This window comes from Urocitellus parryii, chromosome 8 (genome assembly GCF_045843805.1).
Source record: "Urocitellus parryii isolate mUroPar1 chromosome 8, mUroPar1.hap1, whole genome shotgun sequence".
NCBI lineage: Eukaryota > Metazoa > Chordata > Mammalia > Rodentia > Sciuridae > Urocitellus > Urocitellus parryii.
Window position 1 is genome coordinate 65,647,709 of NC_135538.1, and position 23,916 is coordinate 65,671,624.

Genomic DNA, 23,916 nt, shown 5'->3' on the forward strand with positions numbered 1-23,916 from the left:
GAAAATGAAATGTTATCATGAATCAATCAAAGCCCTTCATCTCTGCCAGATTTTATGAAAGAAACCACAGTAGCAAAATCTAGCTTTTGGTGTAGTAAGAAAGTATATATTCTGATGTTGATGCATGAATCTATTACAAAACACACACACACACACACACACACACACACACACAGACATGCACACACATGCATGAGCCTTGCCTGCTCCTTTAGAAAGCATTTGAAGGACCTGTCCAGATGCAGAGGAACCTCGAAAAATTGTTTAAAACACTGTAGACAGTCTAAGCCTGCTCAGGTTCCAGCACCCTGTCAAGGTTCTTCCACTTCTGCCTTATGGAGAGTCTCTGCTCACTCCATTTAGTTCCAACACCCCATGACAAGATGTTGTAACCACCTGCTTCTGCAGATACATGTCTTGCTCCTTTGTACCTAACTGCTTTTGGTGTGAATTATTCCAAAGAAAAGAATCATTAAGACATGGTCTCTTTGGGGAGGATCTTGGTGCAGCATAGTGACTATTACTTGAATTCCACTATAGTCCCATCCCTTCACTCTGGGCAAACAGAAGTCTCTGCTGAAAAACACCAGCGCAAACATGATGAATTCCAAAGGAACTATTTCATTATCTGACCATGGACACAAAGAGTAATATTTGAAATTGCTTCAACAAATTTTAATATAAACTATAAAATATTATTTGTTTATTACATCAAACACGCAGTGTACCCATGATTGGTAGCAACTTGATATATATATATTTTTTTCTTTCTTTATCTCCCCTCTCACCCCTTTTCTTTCACTTCATTTCTTGCCTCTTTTTTCTCTTTCTCTCTTCTTCTCTTCTCTATCCTTACCATCTCTCCCTTTCCATCCATCCTCTTTCCTTTCTTTTTCAGACATTGTCATAAAAGATGTTTAAAAATTAGTGGTGTCTGTTATAATAAGTAAGTTAATGAACATTTTGATTTTATAAAACAATGTGATTTTATAAAACAATGTCCCCTATCTTGGAACATGTCTATTTTCATTAGAATTTCCCAACTATTTTTTTGCTAATTGATTTTATTAGTCAACTATTGATGTGCTTATGTTGTGTAACAAAAAAAACCACCCAAATTAAAATATATTATAAAACTCGGTGTTTATGTTTCTTGCACACTAGTTTGTGTATTAGTGTGCAACGTGGTCATCAAATCCTATGGCAGCAAATGTGCTTCAGAACAGCGGTGTTTCTCATTCTCAGAGAATCAGCTCTATGGAGCAGTCTTTCCTTATGGTAAATGTTAACAATACAAAAAACACAAAAAACATTACCAGCACATAAAGATCACTTCTACCATTCCATTCTCTAATGACACAGTAATGTACATACATTTCATTCAAATTGTATCTGAAATATGGAGAATAGTGAAAAAAATATGGGGGGAAATCACCCTATTTCAGTTTGTCTCCAAGTGAAACCTGCTACCACAATGTTGACAAATTGTTAAATTACTCAACAAAGCAATCATAAGCCTGGGTATTTACATATAACATAATCTCTAGAAAAACTTTTTCATCCTGAAGGAAATAGCTTAAACTTTAATATAACAACTATGACTTTAATGAGAGCAATGTTCCACTTTAAAGAAGAACTCTAATTTCTACGTCAGAAGATGTAATTACTACCTTGAGCTCCCATCCAATAATGTCTAGTATAGCATTTTTAGCTATGTTTATATAAAAATGCATGTATTTAATATTATATGCTATAGGAAATAAAACTGTCCAAGTTTTAATAATGTCATAGATATTGCTAAAACAATGTTTTCAACTGATTGTTTTGGGGATAGTACAATATTGTTTAGTAGTGATATTATAATTAATCATTACTTTGAATAATGTGGCTAGCCAGCTGTGGAGTTCTAAGTAATCCAATGATCTATTATGAAGACCCTAAAATAATCTTCTAGGAAAAATTGTTATTTGATGCATTGTTAATAGATTTGTAGAGTATTTCAAACTGGAAATAAATAATCTAAATGTTTAACTTTTGTGGAGTGCACAAGACTGCTTGAGAGGGAGGGAGTAGTCCTAAGGATGGATCACCTTTGGATGTGGTGGTCATAAAGTAGGAGTGGCTAGTGAATAACTAGCAATTTCACTAATGATAGGGAAACTTCTTTGGAACACTCATTTAGGCATTATTTCCACCCACTTGAGCCAGGTAGATTCACTAGTGATGTTTTCCATCAGCAGGCTTTCATTTTAATGTTATTCATTGGAGAAACACTGCATCCAACAAAATTGATGTCCTCCATTGATTCAAACAAAGAATGTAGTAAGCTTCTGAGATAGAGATAAGTACTGATCATCCAATATTTATACGCACATTTTTTGAGAAGAGTTGATAAAGTTTCTAACAGAGAAACAAACACAAATATTATATATACTCTTGGAAAAATACATGATATATATCTATGTATATCAATATTTCTTTATGTATACCTACCTATATCTATCAATCTATCTGATATTGAAGAAAATCTACAAAACAGAAAGGACATGATAATGAGTATCAGAAATAACTTAGAATAAAAGTAACAGAGAAAATCAGGCAAGTACAACAGGAATATGTCCATACATTTAACATGCTCAGTAAGATGTATTAAAATATGCAATATACATAAAAACATTCCACAAGATATTATGTATCAAATTTGTGATCAATCAAATTTAAAAATAAAACATGCATGGTAAGAATAGAAAAGGCTAAAGATCATAATTTTGATATATCTAAAAAATAGAAAGCAAAAAATAAAGTTAGTTGAAGCAAAATAAAGATCTAATATCACTTATACAGAGGAACTCCAGGATGAATGACCCAAAAGGATAGAAGAAAAAATACCTTAAAAATTCATGCAAAATTTCTAAAATTAGAGGTAAGAAAAGAACACACTACCAGAACACTAGTATCACTGTACTACTGCTAACATGAAAATATAACAATATATTAAACATTTTAGAAAATCAACCTACATCTGGAACTGTACAGTCACTGTTGCTTTAGAGCATACTAACAAAATAAGTATGCTTTTAAGTAAATTAAAAGGACCTAGACATTTTTGCCTCCTTAGATCTTCTCTGAATAAATCATTATAAAATTCATACACTAAACTGAAAACAGGTAATCAAGAGAAAATGGTAAGCATTTCATTTGTATAGCAGAAACAGAAGTTAACACACATTGTTAAATCTATACACATATTAGTTGCACATTTATTAAGGAGAATATTAACGATATAGGATATAATCCTAAATATTATCAACTTAGAATTACAGGGAAGGGGTATCAAGTGGAAATGAAAAATAGGCATTGTTATCTATAGCTTTTAATATTTATTCATTTTCAATCAAATATCACTTCTCTGAAAGGTTTCTTCCTTATTGCCCTAAATAAAACAACATTTTTTTAACCCTATACCACATCACCCTACTGTTTAAAATTGATTTTTGAAAGATGATTTTCTAACTTTCAGTATCTACTAATTTAGTAGTCTATGGTTTGTCTTTCCCAATGGTGTGTTAGCTTCATGAGATCAGAAACTTGTGTTGTTGGCAGTTGTTTGGGCACTGAGAATAATGTTAAATATATAATAGGTACTAAGAAAACATTTTTAAAATTAGGATCAAATAATTGATTAAGTCAATGATTATACTCTCATACCAAAAATGCTATGCAGAATTTAAAATGGTCTAGCTCTACCTTTATTAATATGAATGAATTAAAAGTATTATATGAAAAATTTATAGTACTAATTTAAATGGAATAATTTGCTAATCTACTTCATTTTATGAGTGTCAATAGACCTTAAAACAAAACCAGAGAAGAAAAATGCACTTCTGATCAATTGTGTGTATAAACAGAATGAGAGGATATTAAAAAAATATACATGTATTAAAAAAAATAAAAACATGTTAATATTTAGTTTGTCCATAATTACAGATATTCTTTAACATTTGAAAGCATGTTATATAAAATGACATCTGCTTTTAATTGACAAAAGGAGAAAAGAATAGAATGATCTCAATAAACCATAAAACAAATATTCAATAAATTATTCACAATATTCTTTAAAAATAAATATCCATTTTAATTAAAGTGTCTCATGTAAACTAAAAAGATGAAAAAGTTTATTACATGGAACAAGAGTCTACAAAACTATAATAGCCAGGATCATGCATAATGCCTAAATATTAGAAGTTATTTATTAAAGAAGCAGTGAGGTGCTGGCTCACTTCCAGATACTAACTTTGTACTGAAGGGTTCAGCTAATGTAATGAAAAAGAAAGAAAGAAGTGGAATTAGTAATGTAGAAGAAAAATAATGCAATTATTTCTCCAGATGATATGACTGTACACTTACTTACCCAACCAAGTAAATCTACAAAAAGTCTTCATAATGAATAATATTTATTGAGTACCCTAAATTTAGATTTCACTAGTAATATTATAAATTTCTTATCTATATTATCTCTTTAAAAATTAGAAAAATTTAGACATTAAATTACAATTAATTTCTCTATGGCCACATAACTAGCAAGAAGCAAAACAGATACAGGATGGTTCTGAAGCTAATGATTTTAATTAACAAGCTTTACCTTCTCTTCTAGTTCATTGATAGTAATTAAAATATTTTAATATTTCATAAGAATTCAGAAATATTTCATTTAATAATATTTCAATGAAAGAATTTTTTAGGTACTTAAAAATAAAGCTAAGAAAAATTTGAGAAAATTCAGAAGCAAATATTGATGATTTGCCCAAATACAGCATAGAAAACATGAATAAATTGAGACTTCACTTTTGCAAAGACAGGATAACTAAAGAACATGAAGATGTTAGATTTGCCAAACTCTTCAATAAATGCTATAGAGTCCACTAAATTCCCATCACAATCACAGGTTAAATATTCTCTACCCAAAGCACTTGAGATTAAACATACTTCAAATTTGTGAGTGTTTTTTAGACTTTGATATATTTGCATTTTTGTGATGAGATATTTTGGGGATGGGACCCAATGAAATTCATTAATGTTTCATACGTATCTTATGCACTTAGGCAAGAGTAATTTTATACAGTATTTTTAGTGCAACTGTGTTTTGACAGCAACCCATCTCATAATGTTGGATGTGGAATTATCTACTTGTACCTTATGTTGGCATTCAAAAGTTTCAGATTTTTGAGAATTTTGGATTTAAAATTTTCAGATATGGATGCTGATCTTGTATTATATATCTCAATCAGCAAAGTGGACATGACAGAATAATCAAGATAAATTAAAAAATAGAAGTAATAGAAATTCTTCATATATTAAGTTATATTGTAAGTAGAAATAAAATAGTAAGGTAAAAAATAAAAATAAATGATAAATTAATAGATCAATGGAACACAATGCATAAAGGAATTAAATATATTTTAAAAAATATTGGTTTGAAAACTTACTCCTTATTGAGAAGAAATAAATACTATTCACACAACAATGACTTTCAAAATAAAAGAACTGAACAAAGCAGTGATATTACTGAATTACTATATAATAATACACTTTTCCAGTTTTCAAAATTAACATAAGAAGCAAGAGTAATTTTATACAGTATTTTTATCATAAACAGACTAGAAGAAAACATCTGCAGCACATACATAAAAAGATATGTAACTACAATAAATGAATAATAATTAAAAACTAAGATGAATAAATAAAAAGTGAAGACACAAGTAGGCAATAAATATGTAAAAACTATATACATCACTATTATTAGAAAAATTCACATTAAAGCTGCAAAACATTATTATTACTTGACACTGCTAAACATTAAGAGGTTTGATAATAAATATTTGTGAAGTTGTAGAAAAAACCACTACCTTGCTGTAGGTAAGCAGTAAAAGCCCAATATAAGAGAATATTTTCAGCTATTAATATTTAAGACATACAAACACAGTCATCTAGAAATTTCACTTTGAAAACTCCTCTGAAGTATACTTGTAAACATACATTAAAAGCATTTAAAAGTGATACACTACTTGGACTCAGAAAACATAAAACTGAAATGTTCCTGATTAGGGAAACAATTGGTCATTTAGAATTTTGATATACTACCAAACCAAAAAAAAAATAAGGTAGAACTACACATATGAAGATAAATTTTAAGGCATATTGTCAAATTGTACAAAATTTGACTCAGACTGTCAAATTTTAAGAATAAGCTCAGAATAGACAAATGTACAATAAAATGACACTGCCATCTTAGAAATGATAACATTAGACAATCTGCAAAATTATAAGGCTACTTGATCTTTCTCAAGTGAACTGAATTTCAAAGTGTGGCAGATGAATCCAAACAGAAGCAGTATCACACTAACCGTAACTGTTCAACTTTTGACAAATCATAGGAAGAAATAAGTGGCTAAAAGGAAAAAGCTGAAGTTTGACTTAAATGGCTCTTGGGAAAGATTTTAATTCCAGAGAGAGCCAAACACAAGGTGCTACAAATATTTGCTGTCAAGGACAATGAAGAATCTGAGGTTTCCCTTACTGGTAAGAAAGAGGCGGAAACTGAAACACTACAAATAAGTCAGTAGCTTTCCACCATTAGAGGAACTTAAAGTGTGTGGTGTTCTAAACTAATTACTTCAAGAAAAATTCAATAACTGACTGAACTGACCCTGCCACACCCACAGATTGAGAAAAGGAGAGTCACAAATTCTATTGCAGTTCCCAATATTCTTCACTATTTTCATTACGTAATAATTACTATTCAATCAAAAATTACCATCCAAAAATATCAAGAAAGAAAACAACTCCTCAGAAATTTAGATAGTAGGTAGAAATAGAGCTAGAGATTATTAAGTTGTCAGCCAAGGAATTTTACAAATAATACCTATTTAAAATTGTAGTTCTGAGAGTAATTATTTAACAGAAATATAAATTAAAAGCAATGATTCCTTAAAAAATCAGGACACAGCATCCTGCAGCTATGATAAAATACCTTATAATCTAACATATGCATTACAAAATCTCAGTAGAAAAGACCAGAACAGAAAATGTATTTGAAGAGGTTATGATATAAATACACTGCACATACACACAAAACCTTAGTCGCTTTTAAAATGTTGAAACAAGAACTAAAAATAAAACATTAAAGATAGATAGAGGGGATGGGAGAGGAGGGAAATATCTACAAAATAATAATAAAACTACTGTTAAAGCAGTCTTTCAGTGAAAATCAAAGGAAAATGAAGTTACCTTTAGTATCCTAAAAAAAAAAAAAACTGACACATAAGAATTTTATACTCAAAAAAAGATTTCAAAAGTTAAACTGAATAAAAGATATTTCAGATGAACACAAGCTGGAAAAGATATCTTCAACAGAACTGCCATATAAGAAATGGTAAGGAAGTAGTGGGAACAAGTGTAAATATTGATGTGTAGTAGGTAAACATAACACCATAGAAAAAATAAAAAATTCCAATATTGAGAAAAAACATAAATGTATTTTTCTTGCTTTAATTTTTGAAGGATATTGAGTATTTAAACTTGCATCAATGTATTTTGAATGTTATTGTATACGTAGAATAATGCGTGAGACCAGTGGAATGAAGTTTGGGAAGTGGTATAAAGAAAAATTTCTACTCTACCTTAAATGGCTTAATAATACATGAAGGAAGAGTTTTACAAATAAAAGAATAATTTAAATATTACAAATTTTAAAGCAAACAAAAATTTTGAAAAACTGGGTGAAGATAAATAAGTCCAAATATTTTATATTTATTTAAAAATAAATATTAATTCTATAAAGGGCAAAAGTAGTGGGGAAACGTAACCAAGAAACATAAGATAATAAGTAAAGAACTATCAATATGACCAATTCAAATAAGAATAGTCTAATCACCCCAATTATAGTTCAGAGACTGTCAAAATGGATTAAAAAAAGCAAGATAAGGATGATTAAAAATTGAAGTCACAAAAGGAAAGAAGTTTGAAACGAATTTAAATAAAAATTTCATGTATTAAAAATGTTAGTATCAAAGCAATATCTATAGGAAAATTTAAAAAATTAAATACCTATAAAGGCAGAAAAGTCTCAAATTAATTAGTAAGGAATCACTCTTTATAACTAGCATAATTTGTAGGGCATGGTGACACATACCTATAATCCCAGCAATCTGGGAAATGAGACAGGAATATTGCAAGTTTAGGGCTAGCTTCAGCAATTTAGGGAAGCGTGAGTAATTTAGTATAAACTTGTCTTAAAATTAAAAAAAAAAAAATCAATGGAGCTGGATGTTGCTCAGTGGAAAAGGGGCCTCTGGGTCACTTCTCAGGACCAAGAATAAAAAAGAGAAAAGAGAAAAAAAGCATAATTGAGGAAAATAAAACAAAATAAACAGAACAATAAAAATAATAAACAAATATAAGAGTATAAATTTGAAATAAAAAAAAGCTTTCTTTGAGATCAGTAAAACCAATAAAGCCAATAAACTATAGGAAAAGTAATAATAAAGAAGAATGTATAAAGTACTAATTTTATAAATCAAAGTTATAATTGAGTATACAGGAATTACACTTATAACAATGGATGCTACAAAAGTCTCCATGTAAGTCAATTCCATAACAAAAATACAATTCGAGCCTTAGATGAAAGAGACTAACCACCAGCTCAATAACATTAATTACCCGAATACCTTTGTGTCCATCAGAAAAACTGAAGTAAGAGTTAAAATTTCCAAAACAGAAAACAAATTATCCTGTGGTTACTCTGCATGGTTACCATGAAGGGTTCTGGAAAACATTTAAGAAAGCAGTGATACCAATTCTATATAATTACTTCCCAAAAATAGAAAGGGCAGATTTTTAAAGGTAATTTAAAAATAGATAACTATCGAATATATTTAAAATATACATGATGCTGTGAGAAATGTACAGATAAATGGTTATAGTAAACAAATTAATCCTTTTACCTGTGGAGATCATTGCTAAAATCTACTCTATTAGCAAAAATTCTGAGCACAATATGTTACTAAAAGCTATCATACTTACATTGTGCCTTAGTATCTAGTTTTGGTTCATCCTACATATCTACTACTTTGTATACCTTGACCAGCACCTGTCATTCCTATTTCCCCATTTTAACCACTGTTTCACTCTCTCCTTATATTTGACTTTATGGTTTAGATTCCACATATAAGTGATATCATACAATATTTTTCTTTCCATGAATAGTTTATTTCAGATAGTATGTCATTTCAATTCATTCATGCTATAAAAAATGGAAGAATTTAGCTTTTGAAGCCTGAATAATAGTCTTCTGGTACACACCAGAAGACTGTGTGTAATGATGATTTTATTTATTTTATATAATATGCATAGAAGAGAGATTGTTGGTTCATTTGGAAGTTCTATTTTTAATTTCTTTAGAAACCTCCATACTGTTTTCTAAGCCAGACTACTGTAGCCATTGTGAAAAACATTACAATGAAAGGAATTTATAAATAGAACTATATATGAACCTGCAAGAAGTTTTCAATAAGTAATTAGAATTTGAATCCAGTAATATGCAAATGAATGATGTCTCATATGCAACTATGATTTATCCCAGTAATGCCAGGTTGTTGTAATATTCAAAACCAAATCTATGTAACCTACCATGTTATTAGAGTAAAGGAGAAAACATAGTTGATTTTATTAATCGAGGCAAAAATAATTTGACAAGATTTTATATTCATTCAATATCAAGATAAACAAAAAAGAGAAGGCTAACATCATACTGAATTAAATGCTTCACACTTTAGATGGGGAACAAAATAAAGACATTTAATCTGAACATCTCTCTTCAATATCTTAGTGTGAGTATTAAAACAGTGCATTAAAGCATTAAAGCAAGTAACTTAAAATTTTCTATTTTTTTTTTTTTTGAAAATGGGGATTGAACCCAGGAGCATTTGGCCACTGAGCAGAATCCCCAGCACTATTTTGTATTTTATTTAGAAATAGGGTCTCACTGAGTTGTTTAGCACCTTGCCATTGCTGAGATTGGCTTTGAATTCTCAATCCTCATGCCTCAGCCTCCTGAACTTGGGATTAGAGGCATGCACTTATGCCCAGCTAAAATGTATAAGTTTAATAAAATATTTTGAATTAAGAAAAATTATAACTCTTCCTATTCATAGATGGTATAACTGTCAACATAGAACATCTCAAGGATTCTCCAAACACCTTCCAGAACTAACAAATACATTTGCCAATGTTGAAGGATAAAAGTTCAAGACACAAGTACTATTTCTATATTATATCAATAAATATCTGGAATAAATATATTTATATCTATTACATATATTATCAATAAATGTCTGGGATGAGAGTTTTAAAAATAAAATTTGTAAAATTTTAAATGAAATACTTTGCAAAATTCCAACAAAACATTTGAAGAATGTATTTGCAACAAAACTGCAAACATTAAAGAACTTAAAATTCAAAGACTATTTAAATAGCCAGAGAGAAATATAGTGTCCATGGATTGTACATTTAAATAATAAAGATGCCAGTTTTCCTTAACTGATTTTAGATTTAATGCAATTCCAATCAAATCCTCAGAAGGAATTTCTTTAGATATTGACAAAATGATTTAAAAAATATGTACGGAAAGACTAATGAATCAAACTATTAAAAATTTTTTAAAAGAAGTTATAGTGCTCACCTCACCTGATTTTAAACTTACTAAGTAGTTAGAGTACTGAAGACACTGGTTTTAGCACAAGACATAACTCCAGATTAGAAAAGATAGTTTATGAAAGGACTAACAGAATGATGGTCAATTTGAGAAAGGAGCAATGACAGGAGAGAGGATGGTAATTTAATGAATAACAGGGACAATTTACATGTTAACGTGAAAAAAGAGTATTTTTGTGCAAAGCTCACTTCATGAAAATTAATAATTCCTGCATATAAATTGCACCTCCAATAAATCTTATTAAAAGAGTATAAGAATAGTATGATGTCCTTTATTTTTGTTTTGTTTTTTGGCATCAGGGATTAAACACAGGGACACTTACCACTGAGCCACATCTCCAGCCCTATTTTGTGCTTTATTTAGAGACTTGCTCTCATCTTACTGATGACTAAATGAGCTTAGCATCTCTTTTTTGCTGAGGCTGGTTTTGAATTCATGATCCTCCTGTCTCAGCCTAAACAGCTGCTGGGATTACAGGCATGCACCACCACGCCCAGTTTCCCTTCATTTTTACAATGCACATAAACATGTATGAACATGTGGAGTGGTTAAGAAATATACTTTCCTTCTGAGGTATTCTGGAAAAATTGTTATTGGAGACTGTGGGCAAAGGGAATTTTAGATGTCTAGTTTTATAAATATGTAACATCAATTCAATACCTAATGTGTGCCATCATTGTTTTACCACAACAGAAATGTTTTAACTCATTTAATTTTGAAATAAATAATAAAATGTAGATAGTATAAATCTGTCTCTATTTAAAGGCTATTTAGTCAAGGAAATAAGAAAGTAACTTTGACAGGGTTTCATATATTGTACATGGGAAATCTGTGACTTAAACCTGAGCTATCTTACCTTGCTCTTATTGAAAAGCCATTTTGTTTCTCTACTATTTCTCACCCCTAATAAGCTTGCACAAAGTTGCACCTGTAAATAAACTACTAAATAAAAGAAATCAACTGGTAACTCAAAGGGAAAAAAGTCAAGTCATAGTGTCTACTTGTTTCTGTATTGACTAGCAAAATAGTTTACCAAAGAGAAGTTATCATTAACACATTTGTGGGTGGGAATCATATAGAGGCTCTCTCTATTTCTACTGCTGAGCCATTTTGGGGCAAAGGAAATATCTGAATCAGAATATCTTTATATTAGCTTTCTTTCCAAGGGCCTCAGCTTGTTTTTATAGTCTTTTTAATTTACAACATTAGTGATTGTTATTTCTTCAATAACAGAGCAAAGCTTTATTTTGGAAGAGTATGCAAGCAAGAATGAACAAGTTGCATATCTCTGTATACCATCAACACATTTTAAGTATATTAACCAGTAAGAAACATGTGTTAAACTAAATAGATATTGTATATGGAAAAGCTGGGTAGGCCACTCTGGAGAACCAGAATCTAGATGATAACATATAATAAAAATATTTACCATCTAGACATCCATCGATAATATTGGTGAACAAAAAGGGATATCTAAATCATTGTTGATATCTGTCCTCCAGCCAAAGACCTTTAGGAACATAACTGTAATTAGGGCTTATTTATTAGACCATGTAATAATTCAGAGCTCACACTTTGGGAATAAGGGTTTTAGAAAAGACTAAGAAAGCATGGTTTTTAGGTAGGTAATTTTGGAGTGGAGTTAAGGAAGTGAAGCTTGGCTGTGGGTTTGATCTGGTCAGAAAGAAGCAGTGAATACATAATTAGGTATGTATGTAGAAAGAAGGAGGAATTGAACTCAGCGAAAAGGAAAACTCAGGAAGCATCAATCACCTGTGACTCAGCAGTCATAAGGACAGGGAGCTGTTTGGCATATTTGTAGTTTAGACAATGATCTTCATTTCTGTTTGTGATCAACCATAACTACACTCACAGTGGCTTTGTCTGATGTTGTGTTCTGTGAAATGGTTTATGCTCAACAAGAGCACACCACAGTGTAGATGAGAATGCCAAGACAGTCTGCCAAATGAAGCCCTGGGAGCTGACAGTTCCAGACAGCTGCAGTCCTCGGGGTTCCTTTTCCTTTTAGTAAAACAATAGAATGAGTTGGTAAAAATGGTGAAATACTATTAAAAGAGAACTCAACATTTTACTCTGAAACTTACTGAGAGTATAATAAAAAAGATTTTCTCTGATGAGCAATAGGTATAATGATGATTTCCAATTTCTTACTTGGTAAAGGAGTATAAAAGTCAGTAAAAAGAGGAAACAAAAAGTCATGAATGGTTTAAGTTTGAATTTATTCTAAATTTTTCTTTACCCCTCAGCTCATCTCTTCATATATATGAGCTGGTCATTTTATTGTCATCATTATTTGTGAGAATTTCTCAAGATCTATTTTTTTCAATTGCTTGAAGCACAATATTGGCAGCAAGTCTCTATCCTTGGTATTTCTATAGAGATTTACAGCTTAATATTGCATTGCATTTAAAAAATGTCTGCACAAATTATTTTTTTATTTTTTCCTAGATAAAATGTCCTGAGTTATTTACCCTGTGAATATATTCTGAGTAGCATCAAACAAAAATTGTTCTGACATTGTTTTTTTTTTAATTGTTTTTTTTTTTAACTCATTCCACCCAATGACTATATAAGTCATCAAATTCTGCTCAAAGTTATCATGAGGAGTTATTTTTGTTTGGCTCTCAGTATGAAATTATTCCTCTCACGAGTAGCTTTATTTTCTTAAATATGTACCTCGAGTTTAGTAGTTCCAAAGTATTATCTTTACTCAGTAAATGGAAAATATCCCTACCAAAGGTATCTCTTTTAGTGCCATTTTTGTCCCTGATTATTTTTGGTCTTTTTTTCTTTTCTTTTTTTTTTTTTTACAAAGGTTGAGAAAAAAGCATTATTTTTTTTATAAAAACCCAATTTGTATTCTTACTCCATCATTTTAGTCAAAGGATTTATATTAAGCTTTGCAAGAGTAAATACTAAAGTATATACTTATCTTATATTTGTATATACACACATACACAAAAAATAAATGTGTGATATATCTACAAACATGTATAGATATGATTCACTTTTTATATGTTGGTATGTTGCTTGGTCTTGTTGCTTACATAACATTTGTGGAGTATCCATCATTATAGTTTTTCATTACAGTTTGTATCTGACTGTATTCTGACTCCTGATGCATTTTATCACTAGAAGAAGAAGCTGTCACTTTTTTTCAATTGAAGATGATGACTGATTGGCACATGTCAAAATGCAAACAAATTCAACTGAGAATAAGCTGTCACTAGGATAGCAGGAAATTGTGTATGTGTATGTGTGTGTGTGTGTGTGTGTGTGTATGTGTGTGTTTGTGTGAGAGAAGGGATCTGACTGATGATCTTTTAGCATATATTCTGCTCTCAAGGGAAAATAACATTTAAAAAGTAAATCCTTAAAAAACTTATGTTTATCAATATTTTTTTTAAAAAATTCTTGATTTTTAAAGCGAATTGAGAGGATTTATATCCTTCACTTCATTCCTATAAGGAATATTTTGTCAAAGAATAAATGTTTTAGTCTGCTATCTCTAGTATCTAAGATCACCTGCAGTATATTGGAATATTATTTCTGATATTTTGGGGCCTTTTTCCCTACACTTCTCTACTAAATCTTTGATATTCTGACTTCTGATGCTTTTTTTTAAACTTTCATTATTGTTATATTCTCATTACATTAAATTATAAAATTTTAACTAATAAAAAAGATATTAACACTAAAAAAAACTATACACATTGTACAGAAGGAAAGTACTGTTTTCAAGGTCAGTGTTTCCCAGGAAATGCCTCTTATAACAGAAAGGAAAGAGAGTGCTGGTCCAAATAAGTGTTGGGCTACTATTTCTTGTTACCTTTCTGAAGTTAGGTTGCAGCTAGTCAAGTATTATGCCAAAGATTATACAGGCGTACTATATTAAAGCTTAGACTCTCAGAAAATTATGCTTTACACAACCTTTTTCTTTCTTTCTTTTTTCTGAGAAGTAATGAAAAGAAATAAAATATAGGCTTTACTAAAGCATACTTTAAAGACACATGTAACTACTGAAATCCTCTGAGTATTTACAATAATTTCAAGATATATCTATATAGTTATATTTTGTTTTAGCATGACAATTTAAAATATCAAACAAGACAATGATCTTCTATCTCCTATTGTTAATCTATGAAGAAAATCAAAATTAAAACAGAAGAAACACACCATTTAATGATGGTAGGACTAGGAACCCTGGCATAAAGTTTCGTAGCATCCACATCAATCTGTATAAGACTAAATTCATTAAGATAAGGATCAAACTAATTATAAACAGATACTTTGATATTGATATGTTAGTATTAATGTGTAAAATAGGCTTTTGGGATAGTTATTCTAAGTAAACAACTGGACATAAGCATACAACATTTCTGGCAAACTATTGTACGTAAATAAAATTAGCACTTTCTCACAAATAAATTTCTTAATTTCTAGTAGTTTTTCAAAATAGTTTTATGAACCAGTCTTAAGTTTTCAATTACAATATTTCATTTTAATGTATGTTTTTAACTAATGTTAATCATAAATAAACATTCCATCAGTGTAGTATTGCAACAAATAATTTAGATGTTATACCAGATCATCGTGCCCTGGTTTTCCAAATGGGTGCTTGTGGTCTCTAGATGAGAAATAAATTGACCATCTGTTGCCCTGATCCATCTGTTATTTTGACTTCAGGCATTGTGATTGTTGAAAACTTTCATAAAAGTATATGATAATTTATTACTTTAGCTTGATATTTAACATTCTCAAACATTTTATTCCCAAGCCTAGTTCTTATATATTTTAATCTAAAATCCTTTTATAATGATAATTAAATATTCAAGTCAGTTTACAATCAAGTAACTGTTATCTCCAGAAGCACAATCACATTTACAATACTGTTACATCGTTTCTTTGCAAGACATGTTCAGAATCATTTGTCCCCTAGATACACACACATACTTTCCTGAATAACTTATAATGTCAATCATTTCTTTTCACAAATGTTGGGCTTCTTGATTTATTCTATAGTCATGGACTTTTGCTTCTATGTAGAATCACTAACCCATGTATTAAGTCATTAAAAGACGAATCTGTCATTTCTAAGGATAAAAAAATGACATTTGAATTTAAAAAAGTAAAAGAAGTTAGCAGGTCAAATACAGGCCAAGGAAAAGGCCCAAAAGAAAATATTCTTCAGCTTTCCTTTAAGATGTTAATCTGAAAATAAATTAAAATATTTCTCATTCAATCTAAACCATTTTACATGTTAATTTTACATGTGAAAATGACAGTAGTTTGCCTACTAGTTTTGCAACTATTGCCTTCCTTATGTAAATATTTTCATTACTAATTAGATTAGGAAATGATTTATAGTATTTACAAAGTTCATAAAAATGTCACCATCTATCTGGTAAGCCCATTATATATGTTCTTTCTCCATTATAATCCTCCTTTAAACTTACTGCCTCATTTTATCTAACAAAGATTTCCTTGGTCCATGACAATTAGGTTTGCCAATCTTATCACCTCTAAATATGATATATCTTCACTCACCAATAACTGTTGTTTTAAAGCATGTTTAAGAAGACTTACCAACTCGTGTCTTTCAGTGTTGAGGAAGAAATTGGGTGTATTAGCTAATATAGACACTATATTTCGTCTAAAATTATCTTCATTATAAATTTCATCCAAGAACACAGGAAAATTTATCTTGGATCCAATAAAGCTTGAACTTTAAGATTTCATATTAGACTAATTTTTCTGAAGAATTTCGTATTTAACACACACACACACACACACAAATTTGAATCAGTAATTTATTTTTCTTCATTTTTGAATACCTCCCAAATTGGACAGATTTTAGGTAGCACAAAACCTATACCTGCTCCTGGTAAGAAAGAATAATTAAATCTCCATATTGCTGGAGAGAGAGAGAGAGAGAGAGAGAGAGAGAGAGAGAGAGAGAGAGAGAGAGAGAGAGAGGAAAAATGAGAAAAAGACACCTACTCCTACTTTCTGAGGTCTTCCAATCTCAAATCTTCATTTATTTCCTGAACACAACTTTGAAACTTTAGACCTTAGACTTGGAGATTTTCTTTAAGTCCAACAACTAAGGTAAAGCAATTTTTATTTCATGTTTGCCTGTTGAAAACTCTAATCTGAATTGTAACTTGATTTTCAAAATTCTATGTGCATGAGGATAATGTGTTAAATGTTAAATAAGTATTAATATATCAAGTAAATAAAACAATCTAGCATTGCAACATCACAAATAGGTAAGAATGAATTATTTAATACTATGTAAGGTAAATTAGGACAAATATACTAAAAAAACTTTTATGAATTTTAAAGTTAAACCTGAAGAAATAGAACAATGAAAACTGAAAAAAAAGCATATGTAAAATCTTGCAAATTGTTTTTTATTTTCTGACTGTTATTCTGACTATATAACTTTCAGGTTTGAAGTTTGATTAGTAAATCAACAACTCTGTTTGTAGAATTAATGGAGGTCAGGGTCTATTATAATAATTCATCTGAGAAAACAAACTTGTCATTAATTTTCTCAGGTAAAAAGAGTAAAAATCAAATGGGTAAAGATAAAGGACTTAAATGGCATCATAAAGAGAAGACCACTGCTCATTATAAAAGAATTGCAGTAAAATCAGGTCTGATTGTAGGTTGTCAGTCTGAACCACTAGGTCTCATTAGGATTCCCTGAAGGCAAATAGCCTGCTACTTCCAGTTTCTTTTCTCTGGGTAGCTTGGAAGACAAGTGACAGAAAATCAGATCAGCCAATCAAAATGTCAGAGACTCTTGATTTTGCTGGTTTCATGCTGTGCACATAGTAGGCACTCACTAAGCTTTTGAGTGATGGATTGGCTCAGCCATATTAAGATAAACTCTGAAAGAACAAAGTTAGAATTAAGAATAAATTCATAAGCTAAAGCATAAAAACTTCTATTATGAAGATCTTCTACAAACGTGAACTTTTTCTCCCAATCTAGTGCGTATCTATATCTTAACTTGCATATTTCAAGTGCAGTACACTTTTTAAAAATCTAATCTCTGCAAATGTTGATTCATCCTATAGGAATTTGTTCAATTCTTTACGTATAGTGCAACACCAGTACATATTTTCATGTTATTTTAATGCATTTGCAAGATTTACTTGTGAAATTAGTTTTCAATTTCCACAGATGCCAAAACATTTGTACTGTGTGTAAGTGTGTGTGTATGTGTTTGTGTGTGCACTTGTGTTTTTATGACAGACTGCCAGAGCAGAAGAATGATAATATGAAGTTTTTCAATGACTGCTTTTAAAATTTTATATTGTATTTATTTCATTTATATGCATATGATGGATTCAATAACAGTTAAAATAAATAGCAGGCACTTCTCTAAAATCTAGCAAAATGCTATTACTATTTCCATATGAAGACAGAGAAAATGAGATATAAAGTGTTTAAAGAGAAAAAAATTAAAATTTTATAAATCTTTTTTGCTTTTGCTGTTTTGTTAGTGCTTCTTTAAGACTAAGTAAAATATCAATAAGTGAAAACTGAAAATAAATTTATAACTTTTTTAATTCCTGTAGTTTCCTCTGTCTGAATCATTGTTTTGTTTCCTGATCTCACTTAAAACACAAACAGGGAACTTCTGTTTCTTGCAGTTCAGTGGCTAGATGTTCCCAAAGACCTTCTAGAGTAAACAGTTATGCACCAAATCACTACCTAAGAAAAATCTTTTAAATTTCTTCACTTGTGAAAATAGAAGAAAAATCAGAAAGCCTGGCAAGTAAGCACAATGAGAACTGGCTTTAACTAGGATTCAGGGTTCTTTGAGTAGAAGTGACTAAAAAGTTCTCAGTCAGTGACCAAATAATAAATGATTTGGGTTCTTTCCTATGATTGCAACACATAGCTGACATCTCAACTGGAGTAGGAATAATTTAGTTTACAGAAAGGTAATTGAGTAAATACCTTTTTTTTTTTTAACATAGGACATGTCTAATGCATCCCAATTAAGGGATGGTTAAGACCATTCTCTCCACAAAAAGCATCCCAGTTCCAAAGATGAATTTAGTTTCTCTTTACTCTTTGCATTTGTAACACTTTTCAAAATTGTCTATATATCCAACTGTAGTAATTGTTTACAAAGCTGAATACTATACCAGTATAATGAGACTCTTGAGATAGTGACCTAATTTGTATTTATTTATATCTTATAAGTTTGGAAAACCAATATATTACATTTTCATATTTTATGGAGGCATTTTTGGGTAAATGAAATTAGTGAATATGGTACTATGAACCCACATACACACAAGAGTTAAGGTCAGTAATCCCAAATATCTATGAAACAGATAAAACTTTAGTACCCATTTTTTTAACACTAGAAGAATACCATTTCATTCCTAATAAATAAATTTAGAAACTCCAGCAATTCTGTGTATGAGAAAATCAATCTATTTGTTCTCAAATGTTCTCTCTTTTTTTATATACATGTGTATATATATATATATATATATAATTTTGTAAGTTTGGTTTGTCAGTATCCAATAAATATCCACATAAATATATTACATATGGTTGATAAATATTTAAGTCTTTTATGTCTATAATTCCTATAATCTTTTACTTCCGTTGCTATGATTAAGGAGCTGTAAAATATCCTGTGGGATTTTCTACAGTTTGGATCTGTTTTATTGCATATTTGTTATGAGAATTAACGTATTACTTTCTCTGTTTTATGCTTCATATGTATTTTAAATATCATTCTGAAATCAAATGATATGTAGGTGATGAGTGTCTACCTGTAATTTCAAGAATAAATAACAACCTGAATCTATGCTTATCAATATGTGGAAAGAGACAATACCATAAGAAGAAAAGAAATAAAAGGATAATTTCTGTGATAAGATCCTGTATTGTCATTTGACCATTAGAAGCATGTAAAAGTGTTACAACATTTTAAACAAAATTGCATCAAAATGTGATGGAGGGAAATATCCAAAACTCAGTATCAAAATTAAATAAGTAACTTTACATGGAGAGCAACTCTTGCAATTGATTTCAAAACACAGTAATATGTATTACATAAGAGATATAATCTAAAAAGGGAGGACATTAAAAAATATTTACACTAATTTTTGATATATTAACTTGTAATAATTATATTTGCATAGTTGAAGATATATATTGTATGTACACATGAAAGAGTAATGTGCTTAAGCCAGTTTATATGAACTTTTAAGAACTTATTAAATTTTCTGTAGTTTTGTAAGTCTAAGGTTAAATGCAGCCAATATTTTTTTGAAAAAAAGAAATTTAGGTACTGGTGATTGAACCCAGATGCTGACACATGCTTGGCAAACACTACCACTGAGCTTTATCCCCAACCCAAATACAGCCACTATAGAAAATTAAGTAATATGAACTTTCATTTAATAAATTATATATAATATATATGATATAATATATAATAAATTATATATACATTATTCTTAGTAAATACATTTCTTTATATATAAATATATGTATAAATTATATATTTGTATTTAGTGAAAGAATTTCAATTACATATATTATATACAATATATATTTATATACAATTTATATAAATATATATATTTCTCTTGAAACCACTAAGAAAAAATGAAAATATTTTACTTATAGAATAATACAATGCTGATTAGTCTTAGAAATGTACAAACTAACAGAGTACCAAAATGAAAATAGTCTTTGATTTTTATCAAATAAATAAAATAATTTTTCTAAGACTCTTGGAAAAGAAATGAAATTGAAGGGCCAAGAAAGACTTTTCAAATAAGGCATCTATATAGTTTTCTTGTTTATTAAGAGGTAAAAAAGCATATCTTCATCATCTGCTGAGAGATTATATACAATGCAAAGAGGTGGAACATCTCTGTTGTGGAACATCTCTGCTGTATATCTACTTACATATCTTCTTTTCTATTTTCCTGTGCAGGAAGAATAAAGTTTCATTATATGGCAACTACATGACAAGGTGGTAAATACTCAGAAACTCATAATTTCTTATGGGTTTACTACATTTTCATATACTTTATAATCATAAGGGAATTTATACCTCTTGTGCCTATATAGTGAAAATATTATATGGATTCATGTGCAATCACATTGCTTTCTCCTTTTTAAAATTTTTTTTAGTTGTAAATGGTCACAATCAATCAATCAATCTATCTATCTATCTATTTATATGTGATGCTGAGTATTGAACCCAGTACCTTATATATGTGAGGCAAGCACTGTACCACTGAGCTACAACCCCAGTCCTCATAACAGGGCTTTTCTGAAGTAAGAAAAGTACTCTCTCCATGGCCTGAAGTCAGTAATGAAGAGTAATTACTTCCTGGACTTCAGAAAATTCTATACTCAGAGACTTTTATTTTTCCAAGAAATACATTGTTACCCACTGACCAAATTAGAGCACTACTGTATTCATGTGCAGGGATTCATAACGATAAGTAAAATAACTAAATAAGCTGTGTGTTATTCAGTTTTTCATGGCTGTGACAAAAAAAAAAACACAAACAAATAAACAAAAACAGGAACAACCTAGAGGAGAAAAAGTTTTAATTTTGTGTTCTTGATTTCAGGATCAGTCCATGGCCAGCAGACTTCACTGCTCTGAGACTAAGTTGAGACAAAATATCATTAGAAAAGGATTGGTAGAAGAAGTTGTTCTACTCTTGGCAGACAGGAAGCAGAGACAGCACAAAGAGCTAGTGGCAAAATGTGCAATCCCCAAGAAACACCCACAGTTACCACTTCTTTTAGCCTTTCCCCAGCTGCCTACAGTCACCAACCACTAACCCACTGAAATTATTAATTCACTGAATTGATTAGCTGATTAATTCATTGATGAGTTTACAGTTCACATAATGCAAAAAATTCAATCCTTGCATTGACACAGGATCTTTTGGGGACATCTCATATCCAAACCATAATAGTGAGTGTAATTTGTAACCAATATTTGCCAATCTAGCCAAACATATGTAAATACAAAATCAAAATATAATGATCCCAATATGTAATTAGAAAAATACATATGCACCTATGATATATTCTTACTCTCTAAAAAATTATATATTTGCCTCTCAGTTTCCCTTGAAATTGCTAGAAACAATAAATAACTAAATTGTGATGAGAAACTCTGGTACCCAGAATGTGTTTTATAAAACCATATAATTAATAAGAATCTAGTCTCATAAGAAAAATAACTGATTCCAGGACTGGAATAAAAATATGTGGAAGAATAGGCTGTAACATATTATTATTATAACATGGAAACTATGAAGACTAACAGGCTCATATTAAATTAAAGAACAATCATTTTCATAGACTCCTTTGGTCAAAGATGAGACAATATTGTCAAAGTCTGCCAGCATTATTTATATCAATAGGTTACTTTAGGTCATTGGCATCATTAGTACATATTGTTCATTGTATTACTTGGTAGGTTACAGATATAACAATATTATGCAGCTTAATTCTAAGTTGCATACCAAGTTGCAATGTTAGGAGCTTTGTGTAGCTCTCAAGAAAGTGCATTGTATAAAGATACTGTTATGTGGACAGGTTTAGGATGTGGTTTTCTAACAAGAGAGTTTCTTTATTGCCAGGAGCTATGTGCCTGAGATCAAGTTGGGGGCTGATAAGACTCTACCATAGAGAGTCCTCTTGAAGGACATTGCTACAGCAGCTAGGCATAGCATATGTAATAGTTATCTTACTATTTCTTAGGAGAAACAGCAGGGCATTCAAAGGATGGGAAACAGAGTGCCAGTTACTCCCCTGCACCCAGGAGTTTGCGCGCTCTCTCTCTCTCTCTCTCTCTCTCTCTCTCTCTCTCTCTCTCTCTTTCTCTTTCCAATTCTTTTTTTTTTGGATAAGGGAGCAAACAATGTCTTACTTCTAAATTGTTAAATGATTTTATTTTTTGCATTTTATTTATTTATTGCATATGAACATATTGACAAATTTTATCTTATTGTCCTATGTAAATATTAGGATGCACAAACATACTGATACTTTAGTAAATAATTTTTGCATAATAATTGACAGTTCAAGCTAGGAGAGACTCATTTTGGAAATTGGATCGATTTCCAACATGCAGCAGAAAATAGTTGGCTGGTAGAATTAACTTGCTGCCTACTTGAGGCAGATCTTTCTGGACTGTAAAAAGATGGGAGGGATAAACTTCATGGATGAAAAGAACTAATGACAACATTATCAGTCAATACGAAGATAACCCCAAGCATCACTGGCATGGTAAATTATTAAATAAAAAAATATAGCACCTGCCATAGAAAAGCTAATGGAGCAGATCTTTAAAAAGTAGAAGCAGCCTTAGGTGGTGGTATTTATTCAGTCTGTACCCAGAGTGTTCAGTTTTTCTTTGAGAATACATTGATTAACTAGAAATGCCTTGATTGAAGGAAGGGAGCCTTTAACATTGATAATGAATAGGCTTCAAGTTGCTGCTCTAATGTTCTAAGTCCTCGGTTTATCTTTGTTTCTAGTGGTGTGACTCTAAATCAAGATTAAAAAGCAACTCAACATGAAGTAAAATAAAAAGGAGGTCATTTAATCACCCTGTTAGCTTCAAATGATTATTGATTCTTGGAGGTGATGTCTAATTCTGCCAGAAAATCCATTTCTGTAATGATTACTACCTCAGTTTTATCTATGATCCTGGAGGTTATTAAAAGTGGAGGTCTCAAGAGAAGTATACAATTTAAGCCAATAATATCATATTTCACTTTTTATGAGAACAGAGTTTCAAGTTCTACCCTATAACCTATTATAGAATCAGAGTTTTCATTTAGAAATATTTACTTCACAAGTCTAATTATTATATGCAGTCCTTTGGGAAACAGTAACATATTGAAATACCTGATGGATAAATATCAAATAGAGTGGATAGTATTGAACCTATTGTTTCTCATTGCCACAGATACACAGCAGTCAAGTATCATACCTATAAATATGACTTTACTATATTGCCTTTTATTTACTCGAATTACTTCATAGTCACACCTTAAATGCTGTTAGAACCCCAGTTTTGTGAAAATAGTGAAGAGGAAATT